Genomic DNA, 25634 nt, shown 5'->3' with positions numbered 1-25634 from the left:
GTCACTGTCAGTTTGTTCCTTATTTCCATGTCTCTGGTTTTGTTTTGCTCATGTGTTTGTTTTGTTCACTAGGTTCCACTTATAGGTGAGAACATATGATATTAGTCTTTCACTCCCTTGCTTATTTCACTTAGCATAATACTCTCCAGATCCATCCATGCTGATGGGAAGAGTAGGAGTTCCTTCCTTTTTTCCTACTACATAGAGTTCCATTGTGTAAATGAATCATAGTTTTTGATCCACTCATTTACTGACAGGCATTTAGGCTGTTTCTAGCACTTGGCTATTGTAAATAGTGCTGCTCTGAACATTGGGGTGCATAGGTTCTTTTGAATTGGTGTTTCAGGATTCTTAGGGTATAATCCCAGCAGTGGGATCACTGAATCAAAAGAAAGTTCCATTTTTAGTGTCTTGAGTATATTCCATACCGTTTTCCATAGTGGCTGCTCCAGTCTGCATTCTCATCAACAGTGCACTAGGGTTCCCTTTTCTCTACAGCCTCACCAACACTTGTTGTTTCTTAATTTGTTAACAATTGCCATTCTGGCTGGTGTATAGTGATGTCTCATTGTGGTTTTAACTTGTATCTCTCTGATGGCTATTAATGTTGAGCATTCTTTCTTATGTTTATGGGCTTTCTGTATGTCCTCCTTGGAGAAGTGTCTATTCAGGTCCTTTGCCCATTTTTTAATTGGATTGTTTGTGTTCCTTTTGTTGAGTCATATGGGTTCTTTATATATTTTGGAGATCAAACCCTTGTGCACTGTATTATTGGCAATTATGTTTTCCCATACATTTGGTTTCCTTTTCATTTTGTTGATGTTTTCTTTAGCTATGCAGAAGCTTTTAAATTTGATGTAGTCTCATTTGTTCATCTGTTTCTTTATATCCTTTGCCCTATGAGATATATTGGTGAAAATATTGCTGCATGGGATATCTGAAATTTTCCTGCCTATGTTCTCCTCTAGAACTTTTATAGGGTCACAACTTATATTTAAGTCTTTTATCCATCTTGAGTTCATTTTTGTGTATGGTGTAAGTTGGTTGTCAAGTTTCAATTTTTTTGCATGTACCTGTCAAGATCTCCCAAGGGTATTTATGGAAGAGGCTATTTTTACTCTATTGTATACTCATGGTCCCTTTGTCAATATTAATTGATCATAGAGGAATGGGTTTATGTCTGGGTTCTCTATTCTGTTCCAGTGATCTATGTGTCTGTTCTTATGTCAGTACCAGACTGTTTTGTTTATAGTGGCCTTATATTATAAATTGATATCAGGTAATGTGATCCCTTCTACTTTGTTCTTCTTTCTCAAAATTACTGATGCTATCCATGGTTGTTTATGGTCCCATATAAATTTTTGAAGTATTTGCTCTATATTTGTGAAACATGTCATAGAGATTTTAATAGGTGTGCTGAACCTATAGATTAATTTGAGTAGTATGGAGATTTTAATAATGTTAATTCCTCCAATCCATGAACACAATATATGCTTATATATTTTTTGTGTCTTCCTTAATTACTTTCTTCAATGTTGTGCAGTTTTCTGAGTACAGGTATTTTACCTCCTTGGTTAAATTTATTTCTCAGCACTTTATTTTTCTTGTTGTTATAGTAAATGGGATTTTTTAATCGCCCATTGAGTATGATGTTGGCTGTAGATTTCTCGTATGTGGCCTTTACTATTTTGAGGTTGCTCCCTCTACTCCCACTTTGTTGAGTTTATTCTTTTTTAATCATAAATGGATGTTGTACTTTAGCAAATGCTTTTATAGCATCTATTGATATTATCATGTAATTTCTGTCTTTCATTTTGTTTATGTGATGTCTCTTTTCTATTTATGTGATGTCTCTATTCTAGCCTTGATTGTTTATTACAAAAATTTTGTTACAAAATTTTAATATATTCAAAAACACTTTTCCCTTCCCTCACAGCACCATTATATATAGCAGAGAATAATCAAGAGCAGATTTCTAACCTAGAAGATCAATCTTTAAATTATACCCAGACATACAGTGGTTTATTGACCCTCCCCTCCTCTTCTCATAAAAACTTATAAAATATACAAACACATACAAAAATTTTTTTAAAAATTTTTGGGACTCTTTCTGAACAGTATACAGTTCAGTGTCAATAATGAACATCTTGCAACAAAGTATATAGATATTATTTCTTTTACAAAAATTTCAGTGTCTAAAGAGGAAATTAAGGCCATCAGATTTGCAGTTTAAAAATTCACATAAAGGAAGTGTAAAAAGATTCTGTACTTCAGGAAAGGCTCTATAACCTATATAAGTAAAGATTATCACCCTTCTGTATTTCGAGGAAGACAGTTGACTTGAGAAGTTTATATAATTGCACAGCTTCTATTGGGTGCTCTAGGGGCTCCCTGTGGGTAGAGTTCTTCCTGGACAGCCACTTTAGCTGCTTCTTCCTCCTCCTCTTCCTCTTTAGGTATGGTTGATTTAAAGACTGTACTTTTTTGAGCAACCTCCTCTTCCCTGAGAATTTTTCAGTATAACCTTCACATCTTCACCAATGCCCCAGGAGTTCTGGTTCTTCCAGATGAGGTCAGTGGGAGGGCTGGCTATGACACCAGCATTTGCAGCGCAGATTGTAACAGTCTGGCCTGCCTTCCGCAAATATCTTGAGGTAGATTTGTACTTGACTGATGTGTCTCAGATTTTCCTGATCATCTCCTAATCTTCTCTTGGTTGATCCTTTTCAGAAGTGTACTTCAAGCAGATAAATTTCCCATCAACATTTATCTCTTCAAAACAGACATTCCCAGTGACTGAAGTGGAATAAGATGCTAACACCACTGCTCAACTCTGACTCTTACACCTTGACTACCTTTCCCTCTATTTGTACGCACTCTGCAACTTGAGGATGCTCATGATATCTTCATACAGGAAGAAGGACTTGGAGAGAGCTTCAGTCTCTCTTCTTTGCCTTCTAAGAGTTTTCTGTAAGCACTGATTTCCATGTCCAGGACTAACTTTACATCAAGGAGTTGTTCACAATCAGTCAGCAGTTGCTGCATCTGATTCCCTATTCCCACCATCTCTCTCTCTCTCTTTGTCAGACAGCACGTGTCAGGAGTTGTCTCTTTCTTTATCAAGCAAGTTCTCCAACTCTTGAATCCTCTCCAGACATGCTCTGGACGCTTCCTGCAGATTCGAAAGCTGAAATGAAAAGCTATCAATTCTCATACAACTTTTTATCAGTTCTTCCCTGGCACATCTCTGATGCTAGCCTGGTACTTTCCAGTTTGGCATGATCTGCTCCAGTTTCTCCTTGTACAGCTTGACCTGGGCATCATGCTGCTCTCTCATGTCATGAAGAGCCTGAGCCAGCTTGTGCTCGTATGCAATCTGATGCCCAGAGACCACCTCCACCAAGCGAGTGTCATGCTTCCTTCTGGTGTCATTAATCTCCTTCTCATACATGTTTTTACAAAACTCCAAATCTTCAGTGAGAACTGACAGTGATTTTCCAAATCCACTTTAAGTAAAGTTTCATCAGCCAACTGTTTTTTGGCAGCAGTTAAGGAGGCTTCTAACTGGGCAATCTGATCCTTCAGGTTCTCCAGTTCTCCGTTTAAACCTTTTTTGTGACCAAGTGCAGTAGTCAGAGCTGCATATTTAGAATTCAGTGCCGCTTCATATACACGAAGCTTGATCTGTACTCCCTTGAGATCAGATTTTTTCTTAGCATAATTGAGGAGCAGCTGGTTGTGCTCAACCTTGAACCTGCCCAGCTCTATCTACAGCTTGGTGCACTGGTGGGTTGTGTCTCCAGGGCACCTCGCCCATCTGCCAGCTTGGTCTCTCTTACAGTGTCTTGAGGCCAGTGAGCTTGAGGGAGCGCACCTCCTCTCCTCCTGCTCTGTCACCTGCAGCTGCAGCGCTCTTGTCTCTGTTTCCAGGCTGCGCGCTTTGTCCATGTACACCACCAGCAGATTATTGAGCTGGCGAAAAACTCCCTCTCCTGCAGTCCCGACAGTCCTGGGGCTCACTGGCGTGGCTGGCTGACGGTTCGCAGGTGCATGGGGGTCGCAGTCTCCAGGGTGGGAGGCCGGGCAGCGGGGAGAGCGGAGTGAGGAGGCCGCCGGCAGCGCCGGGACGTGCAGCGGGGCTGAAGCAAATGAGGCCGGGACCGCAGGCACATGCCCGCAACCCGCGATCACGCAGAGGCTGGCACGGGAAAGGAGACGCACCTGGATCGCGGAAGTCAGGTTGCAGCAGAAAGGGCAAAGTGGGGGGACTAGGAATCAGTAAGTGTTAAAATGTCTCTTGTAGGGAAACGCACCTGGGTGCGCGCGCGCACACACACTAGGAAAGATTGCGCGGATCTCAAGTAGGTTTTCATTTACTTGCTCCCTGTCTTCCCCTTCTGGTATCCCCATTATGTGAATGTTGTTATGCTTGATGTCCCAGAGGTGGCTTAAAGTGTATATACGTTGTTTTCCAAATTGCTCATTTGATCTTCTTATTTATCTAATCTATTTTGTAATCGAGCCTGATTGCTGTTGGCACCTCAGTGGGTGGTACTTACCCTCAGTCCCACCGGCTGTTAAGGCTGTGATCACAGTGGACAAGCTGTTGTGTGAGAGCTTACCCCACTAGTGGGATTTACTGTAGTAGTGCCCTTTGGGTGTGTCATTAGTGAAGCTAATTAAGTGATGCTGTAGTGTGTTCTGAAGTCAGCCATTAGGTGTGTTGGTTCTGGGATCTCTGGGCAGGAGCTCTGGCACAGGCTCCTATCAGCCACTGCCTGACCTGGGCCACCTTGTAAGTTACCCAATGTGTTCTGTGGATGGTAGCTGTTTGTGCTGGACTTGAAGGTGCCCAGGAGAGGCTAAGCTGCGAACTGAAGCTGACTATCACTAGCACTGCTCTGGGGGCTGCTTATCAAGAGGAACAGGGCACACTGAGAAAAGCAGTTGCTGATTTGAGGTTTGTAGAACTTCCAGAGTCTTTAGGGCAGTCTGCAACATGAGCTGAGGCGTCTTTGGGAGTAGCAGCTGCTGAAAGAGGTTCTGGCCTGTGTGTGAGTAGGATGGGGCAAGTTCTCAGGAAATACCAGAGTGGGGCAAGTTTGATGGAGACTCAAACTTGCAGGCTAGGCAGAGGGAAGGCTCAGCAAAAGAATGGTGGTGCCTGCCAACACTTCTGCTCCAGCCGGAGCTGTCCCTCTAGCTCACACCCTGAAGCCAGGCGATTCAGTTTCTCCACCTATGTCCCTGGCCTTTTTTGAACTGCTATCCCAGTAGTGGAGCTCAGGGAGTCCATTCAGGACTATATCTGTCCATGGGCCCTTTAGAAGAAACCCCTGGGACTCCAGCAGCCCTTCGTCTCACTCGGACTGAATACCCACTGATTTTCACAGCCAGATGTTACGGGGGCTCCTCTTCCTGGCACAGGTGCTCAGGACTGGGAGCCTGTTGCAGGGCTGGGATGCCTCACTTCTCAATGGGAGACCTTAACAGCTGAGCTATCTCTCCCAATTCTAATCACTACATGTGGGTATGGGAATAGACCATCTGCCCTTCTTGCCAGTCTTGATATGACTTCTATATATCCTTATGTGTATGAGTTTTGTTTAGCTAGCCTTCAGATGATTCACAAGTATGGTTGTAATTTTGATGTGGTCATGGGAGGAGGAGAGCACAACACTTACCGATTCCATATTTTTTAACCTAAAGTTCCTATTTCAAACCTTTGAGTCAAATTTACACTGACCGTAATTTGTTTTTTTAAGAACCCCCATTGCATTTATTACTAATTCTCTTCATTAGCATTTCTTTGTTTTTTTCAAATTTAGTTTATCAAATTGTTAATTTTTAAAATTAAGAGCATGGCTCAGTTTCATTTCTGTACCAAGTTCCTTCTCAATTACTTATTTGTTTATTTAAAAAATAAGTATTTTTATACAAACATAATAATTTTTGAGATTTTGACCAAAAATGTAACAAATTTGTGATCAATAATATATATTTTATCCTGTGTGTGTATATAAAATATGTACTTAAATATATATTTTTATAAATTTATCACTTTTACCATCATCATTACTAACATTTATTTACTTATTTTAAATGAATCTTTATTGTATTTTTTCATTATCTCCTGGTCCCCTTATACACATTATATTTATATATTATATACATCATATATTGTATACTATATATTATGTAATTATATATTATATTTACATAGGATAAAGATAACCTAAAGGAGGTGTTTGTGTGTGTGTGTGTGTACATACACACACACACACACACACACACACACACATATATATATATATACACACATATATATATATACACACACTGTTGACCCTTGTACAATATGTGGGTTAAGGGTACTGACTGTTCACACAGTTAAAAATGAACATATACCTTTTGAGTTCCAATGAATACCATAATCCATCGATGCTCAAGTCCTTTATATAAAATAGCATTGAACAGTGCATACACTAGGCCTTCCATATTCATTGATTACTAACTGCAGATCAAAAACAGTACATGTATTTGTTGGAAAAACCTCATGTATAAGTAGATCCATGCAGTTCAAATTCTTGTTGTTCAATGGTCAATGGTGTATGTAAAGACCAAAGATATATATACACACACACACATGCAAAGGATATATATATATATCATATATATGATATATAATATGCATAATCTATATACACATATATATTATACTTTGATATAATGTATCATATTATGTCATATATCATATGATATTTTATATTACATATATAAACTTTTTATTATATTATGTAATGGCACAATATGGAAAGCAATATGAAATTACTGCAAGGCATAAAATTAATTCGTCATAGAAAGTTTTTCATGATGTAAATAATTTTTAAAGCCAGGAGGTGAAAGACAAATACCATATGATTTCACCTATAAGTGGAAACTAACCAACAATACAAAGATGCCAGGAAAATAGGACCAGCAACACTGAAAGAAAAAAGAAACCAATAGAGACAAGAGGGAAGGAGGGAGGGGTAGGCAGGGGAAAAGGAAGGGAAGGGGCAAGTCAAGGAACACATAACAAGGACTCATGGACAAAACCAAAGGGGAAGGATTGAGGGAGGGAGAGGGGGGAGGGGGGCAGTGTAAAGTGGCGGGGGGAAGGCGGAGACAAATGTAATTGAAAAAATAAATTAATTAATTTTAAAAAAGAAAAAGAAAATGAGCAATGACCAAAAAAAAAAAAAAAAAAGAGAGAGAGAGAGAGAGAATAAGTGGGTTAAAAATATGAAGATAATGGAAAATGTTACAATAGAGCCATGCTTCCCAAATCAATTTCTACTTATTTTAATAAGTTAAACAGAATAAATGCTTATGTTATAAAAATACTACTATAGAATAAGACTTGAAATTGGGAAAAGATCTTAATAGGATAAATATATAACCTGAGTTAATTTATTTATTGCATTTTCTATGTTTTTTTTTAATATATTTTAATCTGGGTGTAACAAGTGAGGTCTGTTTTCTATTGCCCATCTTTTTAGTCTGGTTTTAAGAGAAAATAAAAGAGAAAGATGAATAGCATTTATTGTTTTAAATAAATTCTTTGTTTCATAACAGAGGAAATTGCATTCTAAGTTATATAACTGTCTAATCACTTTGCTACATACCTGAAATTAATATAATAATGAATGTCAACTGTAACTAAAAAATAAAACAAAATTTAAAAAATGTGAGGAAACTAAAATGTACAAAAAATGAGCAAAAAGTCAATAATACTTTTTTCTATCAATAATTACTTTAAATTCAAATAGATTACACTCCCCAATCAAAAAATGGAGTCACTGATTAGATTAAGATAAAAGAAAACCAAACAAGATCTATTCATATGTTATCTTCAGAAGATCTGAAGACATACCAAAGCTAAAATTAAAGGGATATAGAAAGATAACTCCTTTAAAATTTTATCCAACATAAGGCCTTAGTAGCTATACTATGTCCAACAAAAACTGCCACAAAGAGACTAACAAGGATATTATATAATGACAAAAATTGACCAGGAACACATCAAAATTATAAATACATATTCAAACAACATCAGGAATCTAAATATATAAGCAGACATTGACAGCTCTGAAGGGAGAAATTGACAGCAATAAGTAAAATTGGGAGGCTTCAAAAGACATTTGCAGTAATAGATAGAGCAACCAGATAAAAAATCAAAAACAAACAACCAAAAAAATCTGGAGACTTAAATGTCATATGGACCTAAAAGATGTAAAGAAAACACTAGACACAGCAGTAGAGCCCTGGCTGGTGTGACTCAGTTGGTTGGGGCATTATCCTACAGCTGAAGGGTTGAGGGTTTGATCATCAGTCCAAGTGCGGATGATCCCAAGTCTGGGCATATACAGGAAGCAACCAACTGATGTCGCTCTCTCTCTCTCCATTCATCCCTTTAAAAATATTTAAAAATACCTTCAGGTGAGCATAAAAAAATAAAATCAATCAGTCAGTCCAGCAACAAAATATGCATTTTGCTCAAGTACATGTGGAATTCTCTCCAGGAAAATTCATGTTGGATCACCAAAAGTGTCTTCATTGCAGATTTAAATCATATGAAGTATTTCCTCCAACCATAATAGAATAAAGCTAGAAATTAGTAGCTGAAGAAAACTCAAACTCACAACTGTGTCATAATTTTTTAAAAAAACATACTTAAACATTAGGTCAAAAAGAAATTAAAAGGGAAAATAGAAAAAAAAAGTTGAGACAAATAAAAATGGAAAAACAGCACACAAAAACTTATAGGATGCAGCAAAAGCAATATCAAGAAGGAAGGTTATAATGATAAATGCCTACATTAATAAAAAAAGAAAGTTCTCACATAAGTAACATAACTAAGTACATCACGCAACTAAAAAAAAGAAAAAAAAGCCTCAAAGTTAGCAGAAGAAGGGAAAAATAAATATTAGATCAGAAACAAAATATGTGACAAAAAAACAAAACTAAAGGTTTTTTAAAAGATAAACATTGACACATTTTTAGCTAGACTAAGATAAAAGAGATTGAGTAAATAAAATTAAAAATAAATGAGGAGACATTACACTTGATATGTAACTAAAAAGGATTATGAGAAACTACTATGAATAATTATACACAAACTAACTGGATAACTTAGAAGAAATAGAGATGTTCCTAGAGACATAAATTTCTCAAGGCTTAATAATGAAAAAAAATCAAATGTCTCAATAGACTCTAACTAATATAAAGATAAAATCAATAATCAAAAACCCCCTGTCAAAGTAAATGTCAGAAATTGATGACTTCACTTCATTTTTTGGACAATTCTATAGAACAAATTTAAAAAAAAATGAAAATACCAGTCCTCAAAATCTTTCAAAAATTAAAGAGAAGGGTATACTTCCAAATTAGTTTTATGAGAACAGCATTATTATGATACTGAAACCAAAGATACTCAAAAGAAAGAAAACTATAGGTTATATCCTAATAAACACATATGCAAATATTTTCAGCAAGATACCAGTAAATTTAATCCAATGGCATACGAAAATGATCATATATTATGACCAAATGTGATTTGTTCCTGGAATGCAATGATAATTCAACATGAGAAACAATTCATATAATACATGCAAAAGGAGAATAAGTTCTATGATTATCTCAGTATGTTCAGAAAGAGCATTTGATAAAATTCACCACCTTTTATAAGAAAAGCTCTTAACAAATTTTAAATAGAGGGGATTTATTTCAACATCATAAAGACTATATAAAAGAAGCCCACAGCTAACAAAGTTCATGGTGAAAACTGAAAGATTTTCTACCAGGGTAAGGAACAAAGCAAGTACACCCACTGTTGCCACTCTATTCAATATAATACTGGAAGTACTAGCTAAATCAATTACAAAAGAAATAAAAGTAATTAAGTATTGGGGAGGGAATGTGAAGGGTCATCAAGGGACATGTATAAAGGACCCATGAACAAAGCCAAAGTGGGTAGGATTAAGGGTAGGAGGTGGGGGTTAGTGGGGTTGGGGAGAGTGGTGGGAGGAAAATGGAGACAACTGTACTTGAACAAGAATTAAAAAAAGAAGTACAAATGGGTAGTTACAGAATAGCCATGGGGATGTAAAGTACAGTATAGGAAATTAAGTAGCCAAAGAACTTATATGCATGACCCATGGACATGAACATGGTGAGGTAATTGCCTGAGGGAGTGGGGGGTACTTTGTGGAGAGGGGAAAGGAGAAAAATTGGGATGACTGTAATAGCATAATCAATAAAATATAATTTTAAAAATGTATTTATTGAAAAAAGTAATGAATCCAAGTTAGAAATGAAGTAGTAAATGATCTTTATTTACAGATGACATGATCTTGTATATAGAGAGCACCATAAATATGCCACCAAAATAATGTTAGAATTAAACAAAGTCAGAAAGTTATGGGATACAGTACCAACAACAATAAAATCTATACACTAATAATAAACTAACTGAATAAGAAATTTGGAAGATAATCCCACTTACAATAATGTCAAAGAGAACAAGATACCTAGAAATATATTGAAGCAAGAAATTAAAGGATTCATACAATGAAAACTACAAAATCTGATAAAAGAAATTAAAGAAACCACAAATGAATGGAAAGACACCTCATGCTCATAATTTGGAAGGTATAATATTGTTAAAATATCCTTTCTACTTAAAACAATCTAGAGGTTTGATGAATTTCTATTATAGGTAACCACAAGGGAACCAGAAAGCCAAAATAATCTTTAAAAAAAAGTTGGGGTATCACACTTCCTCATTTCAAACTATATTACAAAGCTAAAGTATTTGAAAAGATATGGTATTTTCATAAAGATAGACATATATACATAAGTAGAACAGATTAGAAGGTCAAGATATCAACCTATTTACATATATATGGTCAGCTGGTCCTCAGAGTGCTAAAAACACACAGTCAGGAAAGAATAGTCTTTTCTATACATGTTGGTTAAATAGTTATCCACATCCAAAAGGATGAAATTGGACACTTACCTTACTCCATACACAATAACATACTCAAAATATATTAGAGACAATATATTTTAAGTCCTGAAACTATATCTGCTAGTAGAGAAATAAGGAGAAATATTCAGGACATTTTTCTTGGCAATGATTATTTTAACATAGTACCAAAACACAGGCCATAAAATCAAAACTAGATAAGGGGGACTACATCAAACTAAAGTGTTTCTGCACAGCAAAGAAAATAATCTGTGGATTTAAAGAGCAACTTAGAGAATGTGATATGATATTTGTAAATCATATACCTGATACTGGAGCATGGGGCAGGCTTGGTGAAGGGAGGGCAAAGGTGGGGGCAGGGGTGGAGGAGGACAGGGACAGCTATAATAGAGTAACAATAAAAATGCCCTAAACTTTAAAAAAATGAAAAACTCCAAATAAAGCTAATTAAAAATGGGCTAAGAATTTGAATAGACATTTCTCCAAAGAAGTTATATAAATGGCCAACAGATATATGGAAAAATGCTCAATGTCACTAATCATCAGGGTCATGCTAATTATAGTCTCTTTATACCTTTTAGGATGGCAATTATTAAAATAAAAACAAAACAAAAAATAAAAACAACAAGTTTTGGCAAACCTTGCAATATTGATAAGGATGAAAAATAAGGCAGCTTATGGAAAACAGTATGGAAGTTCCTGAAAAAATTAAAAATAAAACTACCACATTATCCAGCAATCTCACCTTTGAGTATTTATCTAAAATAACTGAAATCAATATTTTGAAGTAGTGGTATCACTCCCATATTCATGAAGCATTATTCACAATAGTCAAAGGTAGAAACAACCTAATGTATCTACTGACAGAGGAATGAATAAAAAAAGGTGTTACATAAAGTGCGATATTATTCATCTTGCAAAAGAAGGAAATCCTGCAGTATGTGACAACATGAATAATCCCAGGAAACATTATTCTGTTAAAATTAGCCAGATACAGAAAAACATCTACTTTATGATTCAAATTACATAAGGTATCTAAAGTGATCAAAACTGAAGCAAAGAATGAAATTGTGATAGCTAGGGGCTTGGGGGAGGGGAAAAGGGGAGTTGCTAAACATCAAATACAACACTTCAGTTCTGCAAGGTGGATTAGTTCTAAAGATCTTCTGTACAACACTGAGCCTATAATAGCAATGCTGTATTTATACATTTGAGAGTCTGTTAAGAGAGTCGATCTCATGTTAGCTGTTATAACCACAATAAAATTTTGTTATAAAATATGTTTTATATAGTATATAAAATGTTATATGTAAATATTTTTATATATAAATGTTTATATATAAAACATTTTTTAAATATTGATATATTTCTATGTAAAACATTTCCTCTTACTGACAGTACTTTCTTTAAGATTTTTTTTTTCTAAAAATTAACTTTAATGCTATATAGATTTCAAGCAATTTAGTATCTTGGGATATAAGTGAATTTTGAAATATTGTAAAACAGGTAAACTCTAAACAGCAATTAAATATTATGGTTAAGAAATAAATAATTACAAAGTTATTTTTATTAACTGTTAAATTGTCCAAATGTGTTCTACCAAAGGACTTGTACTAGTGCCATTATTATGGTTACATTTGTGTCATTCAAATCTAACAAAATTTACACTGGCTTGAACTAAATGTTCTTAAAGTCTATCTATTAATTTTTCATTTAATAAGTATTTATTTGTTTTATTATGTGCCAAGACTTTGTAGTAACTTTCTCTCAATTCCTAATTTTGATTTATTAAAAATATTCTATCTACATAACTTTCTTCACAAGTACATTCTCTACTCTACATTCCCACTTACATAGGGTGAGTTTAAAGTAGACTACACACTGAAGATTGTGAAAAACATTCCAGGCAATGTGGAGAACATTAATGAATTTAGAACTAATATGTGAGTACATGAGCTCTATTAGTTGAAAGGTCATTTCTTAACAATTTTTAAATTAAATCTAAATTATATCTTTAAAATAGAAGGCCCATGTTTTTACTCAATGATTGAATACAATTTTCATTTTTTGTCAAGTACTTAGATATTAAAATAAATAGCAATTTAATTTTTTTGTTTTTTCTCCCTCTTGATTTTAGTCTCTCAAGTGTGCTGATTGATACATAACTATGTATATCAATCTATCTATCGATATCTCTATAGATATCTATATCTATCTATCTATATAGATTATCTATATCTATATCTATCTATATAGATAGATAGATATATCACTGACCTATAGGTCTAGTGACCAAGGTAATTGTATCACAGGAAGTATAGAAGGTAAAAATAATGTCAGGGTAAGGAAAGTTGGATATAAATAAGGATATGTGCTTATAAAAGTAAATATACCAATGTGAACTTTTTAAGTGGAGATAATACCACCATAATAAATTTCTGTATGTTATCTGTGAGAATAGTGTCACAACAGTGTGCTGTAGCTTTAAAGCATGATCAAGTAAAATAAAAAAGATAAACAATTGATGAATTATTGTCTGTATGTGAAAAAGAGTCCAAATAAACGTGCTGTCCACTCAATTCATCTGCACTTTTTATTTGTGGATTTTTAACCTCATGGCAATATGTGGTAAGTATATGAATTTACCTGGAGTCTCAAAAATCACCTTAAATCTTTTGACAACTTCAATTTTTAACAACTCTATTATTTGACATAGAAAATATATTTTGTAAGCATTATTCTTTTCTGCATAGGATAGTTTGAACATTTTCTAATTATTAATGCACAAATATGTCTCTTCATTTACTGTTATTCTACAACATTATTTTTATTGATTTATTTGGGTACTAAGTTTTTGTTTTATTCCAAGCACCTTAAGTACATAGTTTCATCTTATAGGTTATGACTTTTAACCATACCCAGTAAGATTCTGGACAGAGATCATCGCAAGAGGAACATCTTACATATTCAGGAACAGTCATTTCATCTTGTGGGTCATAGACTATATCTGTAGTCTATACCCTTTTGAATACAATTTTATGTTAGTATCATTTTACAAATCCGGGATGAAAACTATAATGTAAGTGGCTATATAATAATAAATATGGAGACATTATGATATTAATAGGTCATTTCATGTGTATTGCTACTATATTTAAAGGTAAAACAGTCTTGAAATCAAATAGAATATTAACAATATGGATTGCAGAGACCAGCTGGTTCTAAATGATTGTTTTGGACTCTTTATATTTTTTATATATTCTTATGTATTTTTATCTTCACCACAAGACATTTATTTATTTATTTATTTTTTGAGAGAGAGAGAGAGAGAGAGAGGAAGGAGAGAGAGAGAGAGAGAAACTTCAGTGTGAGACAGGAGCATTGACTGGTTTCCTCCCTTATGCAGACCAGCAGGTTGTCAAACCCACAACCTAAGTGTGTGCCTTGACTGAGAATTAAACCGATGATTTTTCGGTTTACAGGACAACACTCCAACCAACTGATCTATACCAGCCAGAGCTGTGTAGTAAATATATTATATTTATAATATTTATTATAGATAATGGTATTGTTGGAGTGGTAAAATAAAGATACCATTTAAAAAAACATGGGATGATGATATAACTTTTGTGTGTCTTAAGCAGAGTTGCAAGTTTTTACTTAATTTGGCCATAGTAATAGTGCCTTATATTGACTTATTTTGTGGTTTTTATGTTTACAAGGCAGTTCTATGTGAAATGGTTCTTTAAATTCTCACAATAACTCAGTTGTTTTTTTTTTTTTTAAGTTTTCAATTACAAGACAGGACACTGATGCTATAAGTAGTTACATGACTTATTCAAGATCACACAAGTGAGAACTGGCACAGATGGAACTCAAAAGAAAAGCCTTTGACTTTTAGTCAGGATGTCTTTGTATATATAGTACAGGTTACATTTTATCACAAAGCATAAAACAAAAATAAGGTTTCATAAATTCTCAAGACCTTTAAACTTAATCATGAGTTTATATAAAACACTGCAATATTTAATTATTAGAACTACAGTTACTGAATATACAGGACACCGCATGTACTTTTTATCTTGCTAAATTTCTGGAGATATTGCTGACTTTTTTCTCTTTTGCACCCTCATTTAGGTTCCAATAAATTTAATATTATAAATGTTATATATTTAAAAAAATAAAATGTTTGACATATCAGCTTATAAACTAGTACTCTATTGATGAAATACTGGAGTGACAAATGACTTTTTCCTCTAAATCATTAAGGTATATTAAATTTGCAAATACATTTTCTAAAGATTAACAATTAAAAATAACTTTTTAAATTCCTAATTGTGGTAAAAACATAAAGACTTTTTACATAACACACAAGTGAATATATCTGTCATAATCACAAATGTTAGTACATTAATTTACAATATTGAGTGACTCCTTAATGTCATAGATAACTTGATTCTTTATTCTTTATCACTGGAATTCAGACATGGTAAAGTAATTCATATACTTTTTTTCATTTATAGTAAAAATAATAAGTTGGAAGCAATACCTAAATATTGGTATTATTAAAGTAACAATAATTGTTTTATTTTTATTTTGTTGTATTTTTTCCATTACCATTTAGTCCCCTTATTCCCCTCTGCCCCAAGCAATCACCACACTGTTGTCCAGGTCCATGAGTGCTTTTTCGTATTTGCTAAATCCCTTCACCTCCTAAGCCCCACCTTCCTAGCTGTCATCTTGCTCTCCATCTAATAGTTTGTCCCCATATCATTGTGAGTTCAGTTTGTTCATTAAATTCTACATATAAGTGAAATCATATGGTATTTGTCTTTCTCTGACTGGCTTATTTCACTAAGCATAATGTTCTCCAGGTCCATTTATGTTGTCACAAAGGGTAAATTTTTTTTCTTTTTTATGGCTGAATAGTATTCCATTGTGTAAATGTCCCATAATTGTTTTATCCACTCATCTACTGATGGACACTTGGGCTGTTTCCATATCTTGGTGACTATAAAAAATGATGCAATGTACATAATGAGGCTTAAGTTCTTTCAAATTAGTGTTTGGGTTTCTCAATTGTATTTCCAGAAGTGGGGTACCTGGTTTGAAAGGCATATCCATTTTTAATTTTTTGTGGTATCTCCATACTGGTTTCCACAGTGGCTGCACCGATCTGCATTCCCACCAACAGTTCAAAAGTGTTACCCTTTCTCCACATCCTTACCAGCACTTGCTGTGTGTTGAATTATTCATGGTAGCCATTTTGACAGATATGAGATGATCCCTCTGTGGTTTTAACATGCATTTCTCTGATGATTAGTTATATTGAGCATCCTTTCATATGTCTATTGGCTGTCTGTATGTCCTTTTTGGAGAAGTGTCTATTCGGGGCCTTTTCCCATTTTTTAATTGGGTTTGTTTTTTTGGTTTTGAGTTTTGTAAATTCTTTATAAATTCTGGATATTAACCCCTATCAGATGTATTAGTGAATCTTCTCCAGTGCTGTGCATTGTCTTGTTAATTTTTTGATGTTTTCCTTTGCTGACAAAAACTTTTGAGTTTGATGTAGTCTTACTTATTTATTTTTTCTTTCATTTCCCGTGCCTGGGAAGATATATCCCATAAAATATTGCTACAAGCAATGTCGAAGATTTTGCCGCTTATATTTTCTTCTCTGATTTTTGTGGTTTTGGGTCTAACATTTAAGTCTTTGATCCATTTTGAATTTATTATTGTGTGTGGTTAAGAAGGTGGCCTTGCTTCATTTTTCTGCACATATCTGTTCAATTTACCCAATACCATTTATTGAATAAACTTTTTTAAACCTATCATATGTGCTTGCTTCCTCTGTCAAATATTAACTGACTCTACAGATGTAGATTTATTTCTGGGCTCTCTATTCTGTCCCATTGATCTATGTGTCTGTTTTTTTTTTTTTTTAATGCAAGTGCCATGCTGTTTTGATCACTATGTCCTTTAAACATAGTTTGATATTAGGTAGTGTGATTTCCCCAACTTTATTCTTCTTTCTCAGGATCACTATTGCTATGTAGGGCCTTTTGTGGTTCCACATAAATTTATGAAATTTTGTTCAAGTTCTGTGAAGCATATCTTTGGAATCTTGATAGGAATTACATGGAATCTATTAATTGCTTTGGCTAGTGTGGACATTTTAATGACAATAATTCTTCCTATCCATGAACATGGTATGTGTTCCCACCTATTTATATCTTCTTCAATTTCTTCACTGTTCTATAACTTTCCAAATACAGGTCTTTTACATCCTTAGTTAGGTTTATCCCTATGTATTTTATTATTTTTGAAGCAATTGTTAATGAGATTGTTTTCTTAATTTATCTTTCTGTTAGTTATTGATATGTAAACTTTGAACTGATTTCTGGATATTAATTCTGTATCCTACTACTTCGCTGAATTCATTTATCAGTTCTAGTTTCTTGGTGGAAAAAATAAATCATTTTTTAAATGAGAATCTGAGAACATTTTGAAATAGCTACATATTATGTGGTAATGTTGTCTTTGGAAACTAAATAAAAAATAAACAAGCCCTGACCAGTGTGGCTCAGTTGGTTGGGTGTTGTCACAAAGCAAAGGTTTTCTGCCTCTATTCATGGTCAGGACACATGCCTGCCTTGTGATTATGGTCCATGGTTGGGGCACATCTGAGAGGCAACTGGTCAATGTTTCTCTCTCACATCAATGTTTCTCTCCCTTTCTTTCTCCCTCTCTTCCCGTCTCTCTATCAATAATACAATAAAATATTAAAAATAGATGTAAAAAGTATAATCTGAACTATTATTTATAGCCTATTTGAAAACATAATACATTAACAGATTAGTTTTCATTAAATTCAGTAATAGTAATCCAAAGAACCAATGTTTTCTTGTATTCATATAGCCTGGTAAAGGAGGCATCTCATAGGTTCAAACTTTGTAGTACTACAAAAGTCTACTCAGTTGTGTGGCCAAATGATTCAGTTGTTTTTTTAGGGCTTGTTTGACATACTTTTAAATACCCATCTTCCTCAATATACCCTGAGAAATTTGGTTTATGAATTAGATGCCAAGTGACTTAGTCCATAAAAATATTTCCACAGACAGATAAGTCTGGATACTGGGAATCGGCACATTTTATTATAAGCTAAGATATATGAGGCTCAACTGTTGAAGTGAAAAAAATGCATCTTAAAGAGGTTTAAAGATGTTTGCAGTCACACAACTATTAATGTCTGAAAGACAGAGGCTATTTGATCTTCATTAGGTTATTATTAGAAAGAGCTCACTGAAACTTCATGATTTCTTGAAGTATAATGTTGAGAAGCATCTTTATAAAATTGCAAAATATTATCTTTTAGGTTCAATAACAGAAATTTCTCTTGTTTTATTCCCAAAGATTGTTTCTCCTGAATGAACTAAGTGACTTGCTTTTCATTCTTTGGACATGATTCATTAAACTTACTGTGTTTCAGAGTCACATTTGTGAGATAGATATTGTTGTATGTGTGGTAAATTTGAACTTGTTGTTTTTATGGGACTTTGTTTTAAAACATTATATTATTCATTCTCTATCACTGTTGGCCTAAATATTTATGCTTTGTTGCCTAACATATTCTGTTTCACTGAATTAGGATAAACTTAGGTCCACAATGGAATTAATTCACAATGTACCCTAAATTAAGTCAGATATCGTCTAGCTGTCCAGAACAAGAAACTTGCTGTGCAACTCAGAGCTGTCATTTAAGTCAGCTTGACCTGTCAGAAATTCTAACATCTGTACTTATAACTAATTAGGAGGCATACTTCTGACATCATACATGCGCAGGTACTTCTGAGTATGTCTCTGAATTTGAAGGTAATGATTTAACTTGTATCTGCACCAAAATCATGTCCACTTGGGACCTCAGACTGCAGCCTTATTTGGAAATAAAATCTTTGTAGATGTGCTTAAGTTAAGATGAGGTCACACTAGTTTAGGGTGGGCCCTGAATCCAATGACTGAAGTCTTTATAAAAAGAATAGAAATGTAAATATCTTAAAGCTATTCCTATAACATTCTACCAATAAGGTGATCTAATGGAGCCAAATTATAAGCACAAGGTGTTTAATGAATGTGACCTCAGAACATAGGTACCACCGCGATCAATGAAATATTTCATTGAATGAAACTGTCATGGGCAGCTACATCTATTCCACAAGAGTAAGAGACTTGAGGCCTCAAAAGAACATTGAAAGTCTTTGTTTTGAAGTTTCCTTTCTATGGACAATGAATTAGAACAGGGAGTACAAACTTTTGAACTTTTGCCTCAGGGACTCTCTTGTTCTGTGCTTGTATATCAGATTAAATCTACAGTCTAACTGACACATTCTTTTTTGGAAAGTTAATTTAGTAAGTGAAATTCCATTCTCAGAGATCCATAAATATTTTAAGTAATCTAGTAGCTCTTCATGTTGATCCATTATGCTGTTTCTAACATTTAGTACACTAGGAAAAATTATTCTCCTACTTTCTAGTTTTTGATGATGCTTTATAACATTCTTTAAAGAATGACAGTATAGCCACCTTACAGAAATGTATTATTCAAATGATAAAGAATGAAGAATTAAGTAACCTTAATTTTTGCATATAACTAGCTCTAAGACCTCTATCATTTTAAAATAACAATAGCAATATTAATAATAGTTTGCTTTTATTTTGTTCAAAGTTCCTGTTTACTTTTCCTTTACACCTAAAGTTTAATGAGCAGTCCAGTCACTGTGTTCGTTATGCAATGACATCTTTAAAGCTAGTCACTTTTCACTTTTCACTAGTGTTCTTTATATACTCACATTCAGAGAAAAGGAAGACTTTGAGTCAGAAGAATGACAAGCTATTACTAACAAACAGTGATGTACAGCTTTTTATTTCTGCCATCAGAGAAGCCCACAGCTTCCTGCTAAATGGTTTTGTGTTCAATACACATTTGCTGGGTGAGCTGTGCTATAATTAGAGCTCTCACTAAATCATTACCACCTTTGACCACTTTCTAGTGCCGCATCCAAACCCTGCAAGGCAATCCCATCTCTCCACTCGTGGTGGAGAGCCTCCATAATTTCCTGCAAGTCAGTAATGCTCATCCTCCTACTTGAAAAAAATCTGAAAAGTACTCTCTGATAGAGGGAAAAGTGGATACTTGAATGTGGGAATGCTTCCTGATCAGGAAACAAACAAATAGCAACAACAAAAAACCTTCAAAGAACTTGAAGCAGCTTGGAGCAGTTCTTCATTACTCACTTTAGAAGGCATGTGTGAGGTGAGAGGGGAGAAGGGGAGGTTGATTTTAAATAATTTTTGGAAGAAAGTATGAGTTGAGGGTTTGAATGTTTTAGAGTGGGAAAAGTTCAGTACCTGATGATTTAAAAGCTAAAAAAGAATGAGAAAGAATTAGCTGTTAGGGCAGGATTTTGTCTCAATAGAAAAAAAAAAAATTAAGTGAACGGAAAACAATAGTATCAGACAACCTAGGTTTAGTTTTGAAATGTCCCTCTCATTTGCTATATAATTGCACAATTAGAGTGTGCTCCTCTCATTTCACTTTATAATATGACATATTCCACATATACCATTCCCCTCAAACTCCTATCTTCAAATCAACTTTCCTATTCAAAGTGCCAAAGTCAGAATGCAGTTGCCAGAGTAACTAAAGTAGTAGGCTCAGGGCTTAATCAATATAAATGTACTCTGAGGTATCTAAGGTGTCATAATATTGTGGAAATAAGATGGTACGGGAATGAGAAAAAAATATGTTGAAATCCAGTATTACCAACTAACAGCTACTACAAGTCTCAGTTTTCATATGTGTAAATTAAAGATATTAATACTTACCCTTTCTGCTTCACAGAAGTGCTGTACAGATGATTGAGATAAAAGCCTTTTACAGTTCAAAATTAATATATAAAGATAAGGTACTGTCCTGGTCAGAAAGATAATAAAATTGCATCTACTGCTAAGACAAACTTTAAAAAAAGGATATAAAACACACAGATATTGAGTTAACATAGAATATGTTTTATGTACAATAGACAAATATTTTTGGCTTATTTTCACCTTTACAGTGTAGAACTCACCTCTGTGTTAAGTCCTGCTGACATTTTCAGTATTTCACCATGGGAAACAGCAGCTTCCTTGCTGAACGGTTGCTATCCTTTACATACAGATGTTGACTCATCTGGAGTGAATGCACTATAAGAAGGAGATTTGGGATTTTAATTTACTAAGCAGGGAAGCAAATTATGTAATTACCTGTTAAGCAGTTAAGCAGAAAAGTAACGGAAGTAATGTTGTAGGGAGCATGTTGGAATCATAAGACATAAATATTTCTGTGACATAATTTTTGAGGTTAAAAAATCTACACTGTATATGAACTTACTGAATTATATTTCATAAAACGTGAAGAACATGAGAACCTGATGTTTTGCATTGTTTTCTTGAAAATTCATCATCTACTTTAATAACCCACTTATTTTTCCTTTTAACAAAAACAGTTTATCTTATTTCTATGTGGTCCATTTTTAAGGAAAAAACTGAAAATTTTTTCATCAAACCATTATTATAAAAAATTAAAAGCACCCTTTTATAGACCAGGATTTACAGAGAAAAAGGAAATACTTTTATGAGAGTTTTACAATAAATTGAGTACAATCTAGTGTAAATTATGGGGATATCATCTCTTGAAGAATGTGGCCCAGTCCTGACTATAGGTAACATAGTCAATGTTTGGAAAAACAACTGATAAATCCAAGTGGTTTGAATCATTTTATTTACTATTTTCACAGGCTAGGAGTTTAATGTTAATGTTCAGTGAGGTGCAGAGAATTATTGTGCCAGTAAGATTACATACAGTGAAATATAGTAAAAAATCATGCCATACCGTCTTTAAACAATTAATATCATGACTATATTTAAAATTATTTTGAGTATCCTTGAAAAATCCAGGATGAGTCGTCATGTTTCCTTTGAAAAGGAAGCTTAGGAGCTTGTTTTGTTTTTTGTTTTTTGTTTTTGGTAATGCCGTTGACCTGAATTTCTCCATCAAACGACTGTTTATAGTGTGATGAAGAGTAGCTACACATTAAAAAGGGGGATTCACTGTAACTCAGAAGTCACATCAGTGGCTCCTGGAGAATCACTGAAGGCTCTGCAAAAACGTCAAGGGACACTCCTGAGCTCATTCTGATGTTATCTGTACTTAGCGCTTCCTTACTCCCAGAGATCAGAAATGCTGAGAAATGCAATTGCTTTGAACTTAGTGCCACCAGATTTTGACCCTGAAAGCTAAGGGCTCAAGTTCTAATGAATGTGTATGTCTCTGTGTGCTTTATTACCATTATTGAGGACAATGGATATTTTCTAAACGGATTGCAATACATTAGTGCAGGAAGCTCATAATGGCGATTAATTTTGATTTTATACAGCAGATGTTTGCTCAGTGCCAAATAAACCTGTTCAATTTACCCCATGTCTTAATGTACCCTATCTATTATTTACATGTGAGCACATGCACCACTGAGAGAAGTAATAGCAAGGGCATGGCAGGGGTATATCAAGACATCTGGTAAGGTGATTGCTTACAAAATCAAAATTCTTGGCTGCAACTCAAGATTGAAAATAATTTAGAAATAAGATCTTCTCTGTGTTTTCCTCTGTCTTCCTTGCCTTGCATTTAAACTTTATACTGTTAACTCTTCAGGTTATCAGTGCAGGTATAGTATATTTTTTGATCAAACACACTAAAAGAAGGTGTGGCAATAAAATTAATTTTATTTTCTTATTCTAAAAATTCCATTGTAATTAGCATGCATAACTCACCAAACACTTGGTAACATTTATATGTAAAATAAATTCTTCATAAATCTGGGAACGCAATCTATTTTCAACAATTTGATGCAAATGGTTTTGTGGGTTTTCTTCTACTTGGATGGTAACTATATATAGGTGTTAGTTTAATAGAGAAATAAAATCTAGAGCTTACACATCAAAAACCACATATAAGTAGGTGGAAATATCAGCTTGATTAATTTTTTAAACAAATAAACCTTGAGGGAATATAAAGAAAAAGTAATAAAAAGATAGTATGCTGACTTTAACAATTTCTAATTATTTTTTTTCCAGCTTCTAATTATTTCTTCCACGTGGTATAATTGTCCCAGAGTCCCTTCGAGTCCAGGCCAAATGTCCTTTTTTCATCCTAAATTACAACATTTAAACTGGAGTGGAGAGCAGGACCAGAAGGGCTTGAATATCAAGGACTGCATGAAGAAGGCAGTCCTGGTTTAACGGGTGCTGCACAGCATTGAATTTGCCCTGCATGTATCCTAGACCTCGAGTACACAGAAAATGGGAAGTTGTGTCAGCTACTAATAGCCAGAATAGAAAGGAAGAAAAGAACACTACAAGGCTGCACTACTAGTTAAGCCCTACTAGTTGAACATTTTGCCCCCATTAAAGCTGTCACTGGAATAGAAGCCTCCTGTAATTCAATCTTCCCTTTTAGATATTTCTACTTTGAGTTATGAATTATCAAAATAGTCAACCTTGATAGCAAAATTTAGGGGAAAATTGTACATTTTTCATTAATGTGAGTATCTATATATTCTCTAGATGATTATTTTTCTCACAAAGCATTGGATCCTACAACAGATTTTTAGGACACCTTTTACAAGCATGCCTTAAGTATCTGGTGGAAAAAGCAGACACACATAATTTTCATTTATGGACTTGCTCTGTTACTAGGAGTGTTAAGAATGTACCTCACTTTTCCATTTGTTTTGAGTCAACCAGAAAAACTTAATTCAATCAGAAGATGTGACTATTACATCATCTTAAAGTTTTATTAGTTTATAGAGAATAGGAATGTAATGCAATATATCTTAATTTAGTTTAGCCTTTCTAACAGCAAGACAATTCTTTAATATATGGTATTTTGAATAGTCTAAATAATAAAATTATATTTGGTTTGTGGGGAGGTGTTGTGATTAGTTATTTTATTGAAAATTCATCATGCAAACACTTTTGATTTTTTATAAGTAATCTAACAAAAGCTAGTCTTGACTGTGACATGGAAATTTCTAAGACATGTTTTAATGTGATATAGACTATGAAAAGTCTTTTTCTATTTCACCAAACTGCCTAGCTAATGGCAGCAATGAATCTAGTAATAAAGTTAATCAGTTTAGCACTGCTGAGACATTTCATGTTCTTTTCAGTGACTTTTTTCTCTCTCTAGGAAGGAACTCATTGCTTATTTAGCGTGGTAGGAGAGACTACAGAAAGGTTTTACTGGTGAAATTGAAGGAGACTTGTACTATCAATGGTACTGTGACCCACCCCTCTAGTCTTTCAATATTGTTTCTATTGAGTGTTTTTGTAAAAGATGAATTGTTACCTAATATGTAGCTTATAGATAAATAGCATATTTGTGAAAGAGTTTCATGAACTAACTTCAAAGGGAGCTGACATTGGCCCCAAGAGACTTGCTGACTTTCAACCACAAAAAACAGACCTCCCACTTGACAAGTTTTGAGGTAATCATCAGAATAGACTGCGCTGACTTACACAGAGAGAACTTTCAGCCCCACATCCCCTGATTTCTTTGTTCTGCTTTCCCTCTTCCTCCAATAAAAACCCCTGTCTGCACTGAGATGTGAAGATGGTCTTTAAGACCAGAGTCCACCATCTACTCAGGTTGCTGGCACTTGAATAAACCATCATTTCTTACATCAGCACTTGTCTCTGAGTATAAGCTTTCAAAGCAACAGGCAAGCAAACCTAAGTGGTATTAGTATTTCCATAGAAATTCAGAGAATAAGTCACACACACACACACACACACACAATTTCTTTATAAAGCATTGTCTTTCTATTACTTTTTGAAAATCTGATTTTGATAATTCTATTTTAACACTTTGTGAAACTAAAGATTCAAAATTGTCTTGTTCTTTGCTGTGCTGCTTAATTAGGAAAAAAATCTTTAGTGTTTTATATCATGAAATATTTAAATATTTTATTTGAAAAATGCCTATATTGATGCTTTTTGGTTTTTGGTTCCATATCTTATGACCTTGGAATTTGTCACTCCATTTAACAAAACTAAAAAGCTGTACAGACTGAAGAATCAGCAACTCTTCTAGTACGTTTAGAGCAGTGGGGACACAGACCAAATCACAGTCCTCAGCACTGGGGGGAAAGTCAAGCAAATACAGAGATTTTTTGGCTTACCAAAGTAAAGACTCATTAGCAGAAACTTCCTTGGAGAGCAGTGATAGAGGGGTAGGAAAACCTGAGCAATAGTTGATAGTCCAGAAGCATAGGTTCCCTAAAAACTGATCTAATTATAAGACTATAGAATGTTTCCCCTTCAACCACATCTTACCATGACAATTCTAAAGGCCAATTTATAGGGTTTCCTTTTACTCATATATAATATCTAGCTATCATGAAAAAATTACAAGGCATACCAAAATTAAACAAACAAAAACAAAACAAATTTAAGAGACAGAACAAGCAATGGAAGCAAATAGGACAGAGGTATTTGAATTTTCAGATCAGGG

The 25634-nt window shown here is 34.1% G+C and overlaps 1 pseudogene; it reads right to left on the bottom strand.

Annotated features, from left to right (window-relative positions):
• Nucleotides 1–2349: 2349 nt before the first annotated feature.
• LOC129079833 (lamin-B1-like) lies at nucleotides 2350–20163 on the bottom strand (annotated as a pseudogene).
• Between the last annotated feature and the right edge of the window lie 5471 nt (nucleotides 20164–25634).

The sequence above is a fragment of the Pteronotus mesoamericanus genome, unplaced genomic scaffold (genome assembly GCF_021234165.1).
Source record: "Pteronotus mesoamericanus isolate MK-2021 breed Mesoamerican mustached bat unplaced genomic scaffold, CSHL_Meso_final contig_82, whole genome shotgun sequence".
NCBI classification, from domain to species: Eukaryota; Metazoa; Chordata; class Mammalia; order Chiroptera; family Mormoopidae; genus Pteronotus; species Pteronotus mesoamericanus.
This window is presented reverse-complemented; position numbering and strand designations above follow the sequence as displayed.